The sequence below is a fragment of the Podarcis gaigeae genome (assembly GCF_964106915.1).
Source record: "Podarcis gaigeae genome assembly, chromosome: 6".
NCBI lineage: Eukaryota > Metazoa > Chordata > Lepidosauria > Squamata > Lacertidae > Podarcis > Podarcis gaigeae.
This window is the reverse complement of record NC_139682.1, coordinates 59,225,301-59,237,766: the sequence shown is the minus strand read 5'-3', so window position 1 is coordinate 59,237,766 and position 12,466 is coordinate 59,225,301. Positions and strand designations below refer to the sequence as shown.

Below are 12,466 nucleotides of genomic sequence, written 5' to 3'. Positions count from 1 at the left end.
GTGGCTGCTGGGTGCTTTGCTGAAGTTAAAGTACCTTCTGGAAGTTTCAGTTACAGATAGGTAGCCGTGTTGGTCTGCCATAGTCAAAACAAAAAAAATTCCTTCCAGTAGCACCTTAAAGACCAACTAAGTTAGTTCTTGGTATGAGCTTTCGTGTGCATGCAGTGTGTATCTGAAGAAGTGTGCATGCACACGAAAGCTCATACCAAGAACTAACTTAGTTGGTCTTTAAGGTGCTACTGGAAGGAATTTTTTTGTTTTGACTTCTGGAAGTTTGTTTATCAAATTTCTTACCTGTCCTTCACTGCACTGGCCCACATCCAGCCCACTGCAGCCTCCAAGCTGGTCTGGTACCTGATGTGCCTCTCCTGATTCAGATGAGAGATGGGGGTGGGGGGAGAGAGATGGTGACACTTCATTCCAAATTCCCTGCTGACAGCACTCAGCAGTTCGAGATACAGTGGTACCTCGGGTTACATACACTTCAGGTCACAGATGCTTCAGGTTACAGACTCCGCTAACCCAGAAATATTACCTTGGGTTAAGAACTTTGCTTCAGGATGAGAACAGAAATCATGCTCCGGCGGCACGGAGTTTCAGGTTAAGAACGGACCTCCGGAACAAATTAAGTACTTAACCTGAGGTACCACTGTAAATGTTAAATAGCATGGTGGAAAAGATGAAACCACATAGGATGCCACTGGACAATTCCCATAGTTCTTACGATCAACCAACCCCCCCAGCTCCCCAAGTCTACTCTGAACTCCATTTTGTGCTCATTACATCTCTACAGTTTGTGCCTCACTTTTGGTGTTGCTTTGCTGGCAACCCAGTTCCTATCCTTGTCAGTGGGAGGAGGTTTGTAGCTCAGTGCATATGCTTTCCACACAAATGTTACCATTGTTTGCAGGGAGAGCTAGGGAAGAATCCCATATGAAACTCTGGAGAGAAACCCCAACAGTCAATGTAGAGACAATGCTGAATATTGGCTGAACCACTCAATTGACTTGGTGTAAGCTCGGCCAGCCCTGCTATTAGGCAGAGAAAGCAGCCTCCTTAGGTGGCAGATGCGGATGGATAGAGAACAGATACTGTGTGAATTAAGCAGCTTGCCCTGTGCCTCTTAAGCTTGCCTGCTGGCCTCCTCCGGTGTGGTGGAGGCTCTGTCCCATTACCAGTGCTGAAGTAAGTTTCACCTGCCAGTCCTAGGCTTGCCATGTGTCCGGAATTTCCCAGACATATCTGGAATACTGCAGTTTGAAGCAGTGTCTGGGCGAAAATTGCAAAAAAAACAACAACAAAAAGTCCGGGAAAATCCGGATGTGTGGCAACCCATGTCGGCCGTGTCGTTTGGGGCAATTTCTGTTTAAAATTGCTCAAAAACTTCAATTTTTTTGCAGCCTCTTGTGTTCTTATGAGACAGTATGGAAGGTGAGCATGACTTGCAAATGTTGCTCTGTATTTTTTATGGGTGCTTGGCCTTTTAAAAAATAAAGGCTAAGAGATATAAGATAGCACGGCTATAAGCAGAAGGCTTGTGCAAGTTCAGAAGTGCTGTGAACTAGAACAAATCATGTAACCTCCTCATTTTCTTTTATTACACCAGGCAGGTACACTTGAAAATGTACTGGGCATGAGTAATAAATTAACTAAATATCAGTGTTGTCCAAGTAATCTGCCAGCATTGAGGAGGGCAGATTGATAGATAGGTAAAAGCAAAAGGGTACATTATCATTAAGCTGCAATTACATTCTCTGGTTGGAGCTATCTAAAAATGTAGCAGAACCTGGAGCAGAGAAAAGTGACAGATGCTACAAGGAAAAAGGGGGGGGAACCACCCTTGATTTCACAGCAAACTTCTTTTTTATATAATTAATGTAAAACGGCAGTTAGTAACCATTCCAGTTACTCCTCCACAGTGCAATCCTATGTTCCGCTTATTCTGAAGCAAGCTGCATTGGATTCACTGGCGCTTACTCCCAGGTAAAGGTGCATAAGCTTGTATGCTGAGACCATTAACAGTGCAATCATATGTATACGTGTCTACTCAGAAAAAAGGCCAGTGGTTTTCAGAAGGTGTGGTCCCAGTGAAGCTGGCACAGGGTTGCAATCAAAATGGATTAATGTGACACACCAGCTAGAAGGGCTTAATTTCCTTGAGTGCTGCTGTGGTGTGCAGGCTTGTGAGTTAGAGAAACATGGTGCCTAGGGTGTTCTAGGACAGTAGGGTAGTGCAGATGTTAAAAATGCATCTTTCAACCTCAGATCTACTTTCTACTCATAAAATGTACATGATAATGAGGTAAGGAATTTCTTTCACCTTGCTGAGAAAAAAAGGACATGTAAATAAATTGAAAATGAAGTGGTGTTGTTGTTGTTGTCTGACTTATCCAATAGCTTTTATTTGTCATGTCTGCTGCTGTTTTATTTTTTGTATGTAAATTTATTTTAGCTATATATTACTTGGACATTTGGGGATATAAAACCCAATAAACAATAGCTCAGGCCGTGTTGAGCACAACCAAATACTGGCTTCCATTCATATTGTATTTTCAACAAGCTTTAAACCAAGTCAGCGGCTGGCTTCATAGGCAAGTTACACCTGGAAAGAATGCAGCCACCCATCCTTCAACCATCAGTTGCAGGAACACCTGCTTGGGACTGTGTATGGCACAGGACAGTATCCACCAAGAAAGTTCCTTTAGATCAGACTTTCCCAACCTGATGCCATCCAATTGCTTTGGACTACATTCCCCATCAGGCCCAGCCGGAATGACCAGTGGTTGTGGGCCATGGGAATTGTAGTCCAGCAACATCTGGATGTCACAGGAGGCTACGATGACAAATTCCAGATGTTAAGAGAGCTGGCTCAAGATATGGAACAGCAAACGCCTGCCCTACCCTTGTTGATTAGCCATAGTACCCTAGGTTAGTCAAGTTGTTTTGGCACCTGAAGCAGATAAATCACCCAAATGACTCTCCTGCTCCCAGTCAGTAAAAACACAACAATGAATTAAATAATTAACAATTTGCTGTCCTTTTATAGCACCCCAAATCATCTACCTGAGGCGGCTCCTTCACTCTGCCTCACAGGAAGGCTGCCCAGACTAGCACTGCGGGCTATTTAAACTCACTGCAGAATAACCCCAAGACAAATTGGAAAGTTTCGTTGTGACCTCCCCTAGCACCAATCAACATCAGTGAAAGTGTCAGCCTAGAAAATTAATAAATCTATAAACAGCAGGAAGAACCTTCCTTTAAGAGGTTAAAGCAGGAAACATCTTACTTTCTGCAAAAATTTACTGACAGTGCCTCATCCTGACTGAAAACCACAGGAGGCCATTTGTGTTGAAAATAGGAAAGAGGAATTCTGGCCATTTTGCAAGGAACTCGAGGAGCTGTCTCATTTTGCTGATTCTTGAAGCTGCCTCAGCATTTGGTAACCTAATATCTCGGTATCGCTTAAACATTATGCTAATGAAAGGCTTTTGTGCAACTGCTTTACATTAAGCCTTGCCCACAGGAAAGTACAAGTTGTCATGTATTATTATTATTATTATTTTAAGAAGACAGATGGCAACTGTTATTTGTGAACAAGCCTCCGACTCAGCCCAGTTCTCCTCAAATCCAAGCTGCTCCCCTGCAGTGGCAGCGGCGCGGAGACGGCAGCCAGAGGGAGGCTGCCAAAACCCACTGGCTGCCTATGGCGCTCTGTTGCTCTTCGAGATTTCACAGGATGCGCTGCCGAGAAAGTGGCTGCGTGAAAGCTCCTACGGGGGGCCAAGCCACCGAGCTTCCTGGAGGAAGTGGTTGCTCATCACTCTAACCTGAGAAAAGAGGAAAGATGATTGGCTGCAACTCAGTCCTTCACCAGCCCCCAGTAGCACCTCAACTCTGGGCACCAGGAGACCACAGGAATATCCACCACACAGATTGAAACTTTTCCATTGCCCACTCCAGCTCCCTTCTGCTTGTGCCTCTGCTTCCCAACCCCTTTATGTTCTGCAAGATGCCTATGCTCTTGGCTTCTAGGGCCGGCCACTTGATTTCCAGACAGCTGTTCCAGGACATCAGTACTTGTCTCATGTCTTCCCCAGCCCTCAATAGCCCATTGGCTTTGCTCCACTCCCTTGGTGCCGTTTTGCCACAGCTTTGACACAAGGGTGAGGGACTTCTAGATGTTTTTGGACTCCAGTTCCCATCACTCCTGGCCATTGGCATGCTGGCTGGGGTTGAGAGGAGTTGGGATCCAACAGGCTCCCCATCCCGGTTTTACCATATCACCTCCTATGGTCAGAAGGCATCAAGGAAGGACAACAGGTCAGCTCAGTGGTAGAGCCAGGATGTCTCAAGTTCAATCCCCAGCATCTTCAGGTAGCGTTGGGAGATGCTTCTGCCTGAAGCCTTGGAGAGCTGCTGCCAGTCAGTGTAAATAATGCTGAGGAAGATGGACCAAAGCTCCAACTCGGTATAAGGCAGCTTCCTATATTCCTAAATACAGGGCCAGGCCAGCCATTAAGCAGGATGAAGCCTCAAGGGGCGGACAGGACACACCACTCTTGCCTTTTGGTGGCACTGAAGTCCCCCAGTGGTCACTATTGGGACTGCTCCTTTTTAACTTGTTCATAAATGACTTGGAGTGAACTGATTACGCCCAATTGTTCAGGTTGGTAAGAACAACAAGGGATTGTGAGGAGCTCCAAAAGGATCTCTCCAGGCTGGGTGAATGGGCATTCAAATGGTGAATGCTGTTCAATGTAAGCAAGTATATATATTGGAGCAAAAACTCCTAACCATATACCATATACCAACACGGCAGCTGCAGGCACACAAGTGTCTAGAGAGGCTTTACCTGGCCCCCCACTGAATTCAGACTTAAAACAAGTGGGGTCTGGCCTGCTGGCTAAATTTGGCCCTCCTGGGCTCCCCATTTGGCCCATGTCATGTATCTGTTTCAGGCAAGCCACAACCACTTGCTTTATATCTGATGTTGTTGATGAAGTCTGACATGGGGTGGGGAAGGGCCAAAGGGGGCTTTGCAGGCACTGTCAATTGGGGGTGCCTGCAAAGCACTTTGTGCAGTACTTCCCAAGCAGCAGATAACTAGCTGATCGTTGACCTTTTGGAAGTGCTGCCAAAAGGGCTATGCAATCCCTGTGCTTGGGAAGTCTGCGTAAAGGGATTGTAGAAACAAAACAAAATAAAAGTGCAGTGCTTCCCAAATGTGCAACAAGCTCTTTGACTGGTGTCACTCATCTGAATCACTATGACGTCAAATAAGATAATGATTTTGATGCAAAATCTGCATGCATGATTTACCCCTGTGGCATAGGACAATATGGATTTGGATTACATGGGTTACAATAGCTCACATGTGCACCATTTGTTGAATGGGCACTGGTGTTATAGTTTTTCTCATGAGTTAAACCCCGCCCCCACTTCCTCGCCCTAATAGTACAACGCTGGTCATGCAGATCAGAATCACCATCTGTACAATTCCTTGTACAATTCGTTTCAACAGTTCAGTGGTTAGTTGGACAGAGAGCTGGTGGCAAGGCATCACCTGATCGTAGTGACCTCTAAGCCTACCTCCCTTGGTGTTATCTGGATCACTTGCCCCATAATGTGTCCTTGTTGGGGCAGGAGGGCTCCTAAGTTGCTTTAATTAAGTTCAACTTGAAGTAATATAAATATACCATTTTTTCCATGCAGCACAACTTCAGACCACAGTTCTAGTACACTTTGAAGAAAGGTCTTCTAAAGTACAGGACATTTTTCCACATAAATATGTTTTAAATCTTAACATTCACTCTTAAAACACATTTATGTGGAAATAAGTCCTGTTGGTTTTAAGCAGCTTTCTTCCAAATAAGTAAACACTAAGAGCGAGGTGAAGGTTACAGTAACACTGCAAGGGACATATAAAACATTTGGATAATCAGCTGCAAGAGCTATATTTACACTGGGTTACTTTGACATAGAGTTGCATAGGAAGCAAAGTGATAAATAACAAAGACTTGCTGGCAACTCAATATTCACCATGTTTAATCAGAAGTCCTGTTGATTTCAATGGGGTTAACCTCCAAACAGGCAAAGTTAGGATTATGGCCTTAAGTAGCAAAATCCACATAAGGATTCAATTATGAACACATTTATGCAATGACGTTTTACAATTTAAAATGTAGTAAGTATTTGAGACCCCAGCATTGCCTTGCGATTTGTTCTGGCAAACCGTTATGGTCAAAGCAATCTGTAAACATTCGGGGCAACTCTAAGGAAGAGCAGCTTTCTGCTCATGGAGTCCTATGGAAAGTTGTCACCCTAAATATAGTAAACTCTATGCCTGTTTTCTGAGATCGGTTACACTATATAATGCAACAGGGCTTAATCAAAGATATAAGTTGGTAGGACTGCTGCCTTAGTTGGAAGTGGATTCCACTAGAATTTGCAAAGTGTACTTCTGTATAACGGTGATTAGCATGGATGGCCGAATCCTGTACATACACATAGGAAGGCCACTTATGCATTGCCGGGGTGGGGGATGGGGGACCAAACAAAGGAAATGCCTCACCAAAAGACACACTTGTTTGAAAGTGGAACAGTCTCCCTCAGGAAGTGGTGGACTCTCCTTCCTTGGAGGTCTTTAAGCAGAGGTTGGATGGCCATCTGTCATGGATGCTTTAGCTGAGATTCCTGCATTGCAGGGATTGGACTGGATTGACCCCTGGGATGCCTTCCAACTCTAAGATTCTGTGATAAAATGTGCATGCACAAATTTATATGTATACACTCACAATCTACTATATATCTTGAAAAGTTTTTGTTTGCTCAGAATTTGGATGTCTCTTAATGAACGCATTTTGCATGACGGTTCCTGAGAATAAAGAGCAGGTTTTCATTGTATGTTTGGATGCAGCTGGACACCATTTGGAATCAAGATGGCAGACCAAACCTTTCAAAACTGCACTGAACTTTTGGTTTCTTAGCACTCCTGAGGAAATACTGGATACAAAGCTGCTAGTTAGAAACAATCACTATCCTTTAGATAGAAATGCAATGGGTGGGATTCAACATCATGCTATTACGAATGTTCCACCAGCACAGGAATTTCAGCTGCTTCCCCCTGTGCACTCTTCTGGGGGTTCCCCCAACCCACCCCAGTCAATTTCAGGGGGCATGCAGAAGGAAGTCCATTGCACGTGTGGAAGTTCTTAAGCAGGGCTCAGGAAGTGAATCCTGCCCAACACATTTCACCAGGGTACAAAAAACTAGCCAAATGACCTGTAGGCCTGCTCAATCTGCTGCCCATGTACTAATTGTATACAAGCAATTCAATACTCCTACTGCTCTTCCTTCTTAGGATTTGTTCTCTTTAAAATGTGTTTGGATTAGCTAGCCCTTCAAATAGAAGACTGTAAATGAAGACACATAGACACTGTTTTGGGCTGGCTCTACCATTAGACAGAATGAGATGGCCTCCTTAGGCAGCTATTTCTGGGTGTCATGAGACAGCAGACAGCTCTTAGTAATTTGATGGTTGTATTTTTTTTTCCTGCCAGGAAGGGGCAGAGGAGCATGTGGGATTTTCAAAATCATGTCTTGGGCAAGCCCGCAACACACATTTTCATAACTGCCCCCTCTTTTCTAACTTTGAAAAGGTTGTAGACTGACTTTTCTTTAGCTGACCAAACCCTGATCAAGGTAAACGTAAAGGACCCCTAGACGGTTAAAGGTAAAGGGTAAAGGGACCATTAACTGGACCATTAGGTCCAGTTGTGACCGACTCTGGGGTTGTGGCACTCATCTCGCTTTATTGGCCGAGGGAGTTGGCATACTGCTTCCGGGTCATGTGGCCAGCATGACTAAGCCACTTCTGGCGAACCAGAGCAGCGCACGGAAATGCCATTTACCTTCCCGCCGGAGTGGTACCTATTTATCTACTTGCACTGGCATGCTTTCGAAATGCTAGGTTGGCAGAAGCAGGGACCGAGCAACGGTTGCTCACCCCGTCGCGGGGATTCGAACCGCTGACCTGCACAACCCACAGCGCCACCTGCATCCCTCCTAGATGGTTAATTCCAGATAAATTCTACTAAGGGGTGTGGCGCTCATCTCCCTTTCCAGCCAAGGGAGCTGGTGCTTTCCGGGTCATGTGGCCAGCATGACTAAACCACTTCTGGTGCAACGGGACACTGTGATGGAAACCAGAGCACACAGAAATGCCGTTTACCTTCCCGTCACTGTGGTACATATTTATCTACTTGCACTGGCATGCTTTCAAAATGCTAGGTTGGCAGACGTTGGGACAGAGCAACAGGAGCTCACCCCATTGGGCGGATTCAAATGGCCGACCTTCCAATCGGCAAGCCCAAGAGGCACAGTGGTTTAGACCATAGCACCACCCTGATAGTCTTTGTTAAACTCCTTCATAAAACTCTTAATGTCATTTTCTGCAATAGTTTGGGTCACTATGTTGAGGCAAAGCACTTGTTCATAATGCCACCAAGTAAAATGAAAACATTTGACATCGTCTTTCCAGAACAAGCCACTGCCTAGCTTGTAAAAAAGAAGAGGAAAAATAAAGTTATTGAATGTTTTCAATAAAGAGCTTGGTTGCATTATAGATAAGCGCTGTGCTTCAATGGCTGAATCTGAAATTAAAATGCATGCTGGGAAACATTAATAACACAACTTCACTCACTACTGATATATTTATGTTCATTTATTCCAGCTGTTATGTCAGGCCAAACACCCTAGAGAATGTAAAGAAGGCATTGGAAACCATTCAGTTACATTCAACCCGTTTTAACAGGTTCCAGGTCTCTTAATTAGTTTAAAGAGGACCTTCTGCCAACTGCGGCTGTTGAAAACACTCAAAAGAGAAACAGTGACCTCTTCTGGATTTTGTAAAGAAGTCAAAATTGTATTTGGCAAGCGTCTGATATAATATTAATCTAAGACAGGGGTCTGCAACCTTTAAGACAAAAAGAGCCACTTGGACCCGTTTCCGAAGAAAAAGAAACTGGGAGCCGCAAAACCATTGCGACATTTAAAACAAATATATCTCCGGAGCCGCGATCTGACAGCGGGTGGGAAGGTGACGTCAGGACGGTGCGTGACTAACCGCCCGCATGCGACGTCACAGCCAGTACAGCGCCCACCACAGTGGGGAGTGTCGGGGCACACAATGCGTCTCCTCCCTCACTAGTATCCGCCCTGGAGCCGCGGCAAAGGTGTAAAAGAGCCACATGCGGCTCCGGAGCCGCGGGTTGCTGACCCCTGATCTAAGAGGAGGGTTTTATTTGCTCTCCTCTATGGGAGAAAAATGTAAATAAAGGATGTCAAACACATTTCATGTTGACAAAGGATGTTGTTTTTGAAAACTGACTCTTTTATTAATTAAGAAACATCTTCATCTTGGGAAAGCCAGGAAACCATACAGCTTCAAAGCATGCAGAGCTTCAAAGCCAGATATAAAGACTAAACAATTAGTTGAAAAACACTCATCTCCCTCTTTCAAGTGAAGATTAACTTGATTTACTGGCCCAGTTATTGGACCAGAATTGCTAGATTATACAAACAAAACGCCTTGGCATGGTTTGGCGGTTACATTTCACTCCAATACAAAGGACCAAATAGAGAGTGCATTCAAATGTTAAATGTTCATGTGAGCATCACCAAAGCTCTGACTCCCCCCTACCTCCATGCTCCCTTATGCTAGTGGTTCACAGGGAAGCCATAAAACTTATAACATGGTTGGGGCAGATGATGCAAAGTGCCTTGATTCCATCATTGCAATGGCCACTAAAGTCAGAAGATTAGGAGTACATGAATTAGACTTACCCTGAATCACATCATTGGTCCCTATAGCTCAATACTGTCTACAATGACTGCCAGTGGTTCCCCAGAGGTTCAGACAGGAGACATTCCCAGCCCTCCTGGAGATGCTAGGTATCGAAACTGGGACCTTCTGCATACAAAGCAAATGCTATTTCTCTGAGCATGAAAATCTACCCACTGGGCCTCTCTGCTTTATCTACCAAATTTAACTTGTTCAATTCACCACCTACAGATGGGACACCACGTCTTCAGCTCAAACAACACATTACGTTATGTATGCATTCTTCTAAAGTGTGCACAAAACTGGCCATTTCCTTTTCAAAAACTACAACAGCCATTTGGGCCCATTGACAGAGATGTTACTACTGTACTTTCCTCTCCAAGCGCTTTCCCAGCCAAAAATCACACACACACACACACTTTTCCCTTAAAGGTGCTGCTTACTGCAAATCCCTAAGATTCCAGGAATACAGATCCTACCTGATCCCAACAGCATTTACACTGTTCTGTTTTATTTTGCTTTGCATTTCCCAACTCTCTAATTAATATGCAAAACTTTCTTTGGCTAGAAATTATCAAAGCATTTGTTCCAGTTTCAATCCTACTTTAACACAAACCGCACATTCCAGACCAAAAGACATTTTTATTTATTTGTATGTATTTATTATTCCATTTATATCCTATCTTTATTCATCCCTGTGGGGGTTCAAACCCTGGTCTTCCAGGTCATAACCCAATACTCTAACCACTATGCTACACTGGCTCTATAGGAAGAAATAAAAAAATGCTCTAAGATTGTTCTGGATCCCAGTTAGCCACTTACTTTCCTTTAGTTATTCAATCCATTTTTCAAAAAAACCCACCAATTTTCTACTATCTGCCTATGATTGTTCTAGGAAAAACTATATTCAGGACACAGTCTTGTATTTGACCATTGCTGGCTGAGGATTTGACAGAAACTCAGCACCATAAGCAGAATGCCAGGGATGGTGCAGACATGACAGATATGCTGATGAAATCTGACATCAGCAGAATAGTGGGGCTTGTGTAGGTTTTCTGCCAGTGAAGATCTGCCTGTGGATGGGATGGGAGTCAGGATGGGGTGGCCCAGAGAAGTGCAGAGTTACCTGATATGCTATACTCCTCTAGGCTCCAGTGACCATGTCATAAACAGCCAAAGATGCAAAGAGTTTCCCTCCTGCTGACACCAGTGGGAGATAAACTTCTTTAAAAAGATAAAAGGGGAAAAGAAAACCTCCTTGTGTCAATGACCATCCTGCTCACTTTGCTGGGTCAGGCATAGGATATGGTGTAACTCATCACCCAATCGCAGCACACCAGGTAAATAAATCCTGCATAGGGAGACTGCAGCTGAAGGCATGTCCCCACTTGCCCCATGCCTAGAGCTCCCAGAGGCCAGTGTTGGTGATGGGGAAACCGGGAAAGAGGTGGGGGGTTTTGCAGACACAGGAGTGGTTTCCAGAGACCTGTTTGTTGGGCATTTGGTCTCATTGGTTTGTACGACATTTCTGCAGAGGTTATACAACACTGCCATCAAGTGGGAATTATCCCACACTTTCTACTGCTTCCCCCCCCATCACATTTCTTACTGCAAAAAGCCTACTTTTTAAGCGTGAGAAGCCTGTAGTGCTGTTGCTGTTTACCACGATGTACCCATCTTCTTGGAAGGGGGTTAAGAAGAAGGGCCACGCTATTTCACGAAGGAGCATAATTGGCATCTATTCAAATGTGTGAGAGAGCCAAAAGTGATGCCAGTCTGGAAGCGTCCACAGAGAACCGGCTTCCAGAACATATGGGGGAACTTGAGTACCTCACTTCTAGGGGGAACCTCGAAACCCAACAATAACTCCCACTCTGATCCAACAACCACATCGCACACAGGCAAGCAAAGGAAGTAGGAAACACTGGCTGCAAAGTGTGACAATTGTGACCCATTTGTTCTATGTGAACTTTTCTTTTAAAATATATATCCCACTTTTTTTGAGGAACTTCCTCCACAAATGAGGAACTGCCCTCCTTGCGGAGAGCTGCCTATTTTGTGACCGCAACATGAAGCTGTAATAAAAAGACTATAAATCTATCAACTGCTTGTTAAATTCTTATCCGTGAAGTTATCAAAGGGAGGGGAGGACTTTCCGAGCCTGACACTCTGTGTTGTGCCATCCTATTCTGTGGCGTTCCCACCCCAGCACTGCTTGTGAGCAGCATAAGAAAAATGGAGCCCCTGCCTGGAGGGATGCTGGTAGAAGGAGGAAAGTTGTTGTTGCTGCCTGATGGTTTTGGGTAAGGTTACCAGATGTTTTTCCAATGAATCCGGGGACACTTTTCAACTTCAATGGATTTTGTATGGGGACTGATCTGTAAATCTGGGGACTGTCCCTAGGAAATGGGGATGTCTGGTTACCTTAGTTTTGGGTGCGGTGGCATTCTTTCATATGTTGTGTGGGGGTGTATCAGAATATACCCCTGCGCAGCATGCAAAAGAATGGCACAGTGCCCAAAAGCATGTCCTTTTCACTGTGAGTTCACTGGCTTCCTCTGTGTATGGTTCGTGTGTGGTGGATTTTGGCTATGTGTTCACGGATGCAGGGGTCTATCTTCTGCT

General features: G+C 44.6%; 1 long non-coding RNA gene across 3 annotated transcripts in view; it reads right to left on the bottom strand.

Moving 5' to 3' along the window:
• The window catches only part of LOC310846394, a 47,851-nt gene that overhangs the window by 28,878 nt on the left and 6,507 nt on the right, over positions 1–12,466 (bottom strand). For all 3 annotated transcript variants that reach the window (XR_014565269.1, XR_014565270.1, XR_014565271.1), the window contains exon 2: positions 295–368. This is a non-coding gene — a long non-coding RNA (uncharacterized lncRNA). The remainder of the gene's footprint in view (positions 1–294; positions 369–12,466) is intronic.